The sequence below is a fragment of the Plectropomus leopardus genome, chromosome 17, assembly GCF_008729295.1.
Source record: "Plectropomus leopardus isolate mb chromosome 17, YSFRI_Pleo_2.0, whole genome shotgun sequence".
In the NCBI taxonomy this organism is placed as follows: domain Eukaryota; kingdom Metazoa; phylum Chordata; class Actinopteri; order Perciformes; family Serranidae; genus Plectropomus; species Plectropomus leopardus.
Window position 1 is genome coordinate 3,853,264 of NC_056479.1, and position 3,341 is coordinate 3,856,604.

Consider the following 3,341-nt stretch of genomic DNA (forward strand, 5'->3'; position numbering starts at 1 on the left):
ACATGCAGGTGGGGTTAAAACTTTAGAAATGTGTCTGAATGCACAAAGATAAATCATAACAGAGGTAAACTGTTGTATATTGTCACTGTTAAAATAAATTGTTTGTTTCGACTCAAAAAAAGTTAATGTTTGGGATACCTAAAATGTTCAAGTTGACTGAATTTGAGAAGACAAATAGAATCATAACAAATTACCTCAACTTGTCTTCTGAAGTTCAGTCAAATTAAAATTTTACAGCAGCCGAGACACAAGTTTCTTGAGTTAAAACAAATAGTTTAATTTCACAGGGTTTTCCACGCTCCTGTAAAAGTAAACTTTGCATTTTATCTGAAAAAAGAGTGTTTGAGTTGCATACAGGTTTTAAGTTGACTGATTTTAAGAAGACAAGTTCAATCATTACAAAATTACCTCAACTTGTCTTCTCAAATTCAGTCAACTTAAAATTTTACGCAAACTTTTTTGAGTTAATACAAATAGCTTATTTTTACAGCCTTATGTAGTTATAAATGCATGACAGCGACAGCTTCAAATGTCATTGTATCTGCAAATATTGTAGTGTGTTACGCATTAATTAACTGTTTGCACAGTAAAGAGGAAATATGAAGGAGGTGTAGCCTAGTTTTTCTAACAAATACATCGATAAAGGAAAATATTCTTTCGTCTGATTATGTGTTTTAATGTGTTATAAACCATTTATTTGATGTGTTCATCACTGGTAACATGGGGTGTTGAAATGAAGTGTGACATGTATTTGTGTTGTAGTATTATAGACAAACAGTGCTGGCAGTGAAAGCAGAGTAAACAGCTTTGGTGTAAAGAGGTACAAAGTCCCAGAACAACCTCTCTGCTTCACCCTTCACTGCTGGACCCAACCAATGAGGCCTCAGGATTTAAGCAGATTTAAGCTTGGGCCCCAACAAAGCCATCCCATAAACCATCTGTGGACTCGACGGCGGATGATTGTGATACTTCTCTGAGGTCTAGCGGGGTCGGAGCTTCATTAAATCCAGAAGCCCCTGAGCTCTGCTGCTGCAGGCCTCCCTCCAGTTTCAGCCCGCTGTCCCAGGAAAGGACAGCAACTGCAAGCTGCTTCACTCAGCCCTCTCTCTGTGTGTGTGTGTGTGTGTGTGTGTGTGTGTGTGTGAGAGAGAGAGTGGGGGGTTAGCTGTGACACATGAAACAGTAAATCTAAGAGAATGCAGCAAGCCGGAGCCCCACACAACAACACACATTCAGGCTAATACTGGGATGAGTTTGGGTTATGGAGGTGTAGAGACACACCAGGGAGACATCACGGTCACATCTGAAGGGCAGAATCAGGAGAAGCAGCCCTGTTATTATGGGTAAAGTGAGAGGAAGCAGTGATTCTAGCAGCGAGAGTGTGCTTATCAAACTACAGGCTGTAGAAGGAAACATTTCATACCAGTGCAACCACTGTCTTTTACATTATTTTATCAATAGTAAGAAACACTGGTGACACATTACCATATTCATGCAGAAAAACACAATCTCATCCCAACTGGTCAAATTTCACCACCTGGGCTTTCACATCTACACAATGATGCGCTGAGTGTCCTCTTGAGTCTCCCGTTGACATTTTAGGACACTGTGTCCATTTACGCCTGTTACATGCAATGCGTTTCCTCAAAATGCACTTCTGTTTTCATGTTTGTGCTCATTTGATGCATATAGGCATAATAAACTTAGGTTGTTTAAAAAATGGTATTTATTTTCATTTCTTTGTGCAACAAAAGCATGTGGTTAGATTTAGAAAAAAAAAAAAACATCACAGTTTGACTCAATATTCTATGGGAAGCAAACAGCAAGCTCCTGAGTGAAAGTCCTGGCTTTGTTGGACCTATCCCTTCACCCTATACACTGGCAAAATGGACTATTTCTTTTAACACACAGAAGTTTGTGTCCAGGCTGCCCTAAAATTTTCAGTTGACTGAATTTGAGAAGACAAGCTGATGTAATTTTGTCATGACTTAACTTGTCTTCCCGAAGGCAACATGGTCACTTTTTTTAAAAAATATATAGTTCATTTTTACAGGCACTTGGAAAGTTATGCAAAAGTAAATTATTTGTTTTAAGTCAAAGAAGTTTGTGTCTGGGCTGCCTTGGAATTTTAAGTTGACTGACTTATAAAAGACAAGCTGAGGTAATTTTGTCATGATTTAACTCGTCTTCTCAAAATCAGTCAACACAAAATTTTAAGGCAACCCAGACAGCAAACTTTTCTGAGTGAAAACAAATGGTCAATTTTGACAGTGTATAGGGTGAAGGAACTGTAGTTTGATGGGTCCAGCAAACCCAGGACTTTCACCCTGGAACTCGCTGTTTGCTTCTATTGACAAATATCTACTGTTACTGTCTGTTTAAGCACTGTAATACAGTATGATGTGGATCTGGGCACCAGTAGTAACCTGGACAGTCTGTTTCTAATAAAATCCCTGCAGGGTCCATCTCACTGGTCTGGGGTTAGTTGTGTTGCTGAAGTTGTTACCCATAGACCAACACAAAACCGACTGTATCCCCCACTTCCCTAAATCCCTTCTCCTCTAACTTATCCAAACTGTGAGGCAATGGAAAAACCCAGACTGGCTCATTGTGCAGTGATTTAGCAGTGGCGCTAAAGCAGGCGCAGGCCTTATCCTTTTACTGACATTTTCAGAAACTAAATGGGCTGCACAAGACAAACCACGTGCTGCTGCTGGCAAAATTCATATTTCAAACCCGGGCGATCGTGGCCAATCCAATATGTCTTCACTTTATCCTCCCATATTAAAACAGACTCTACAGATAATAACCGGCTTCACTGACGCACACTTCGGGTGGATGTGAGAGCGCAGCAGAGCCCCGAGCAGCTCTCCCCTGTCCCTCACTCTGAATGAGCTGTTTTACACAGCACAGCTTCTATAATTCATCAAGCAGCAGAGAATATCATTCATATTCATAAATTTCCTCAAAGAGAGTTATGGTCCCGCTGCTACAAACGGCTGTATGGATCAGATCAAATCAGCCATTCTGGACTCATTAACAGTGAGATGGGGAGCCAAATGCTGCTGGCTGCTCTGCACATGTTACAGCTGCCTCTGACTGGGCAGAGAAATAATAATAATAATAACATCAAATACAGAAATAATAACAGTGTGCACGCATGGTACAGGTGCCTCTGACCCGGGAGAAAAAATGACCACAAATATATATTAATGTCAACATGTGCACAACAATATATGCATGTTTTACAACACTTTCTGTATTAACACACTGAAATGATGTAGATATTGTAGATATATCCTAACTGTTCAAGAAATAGAAAAAAATACAATAATAGTTAG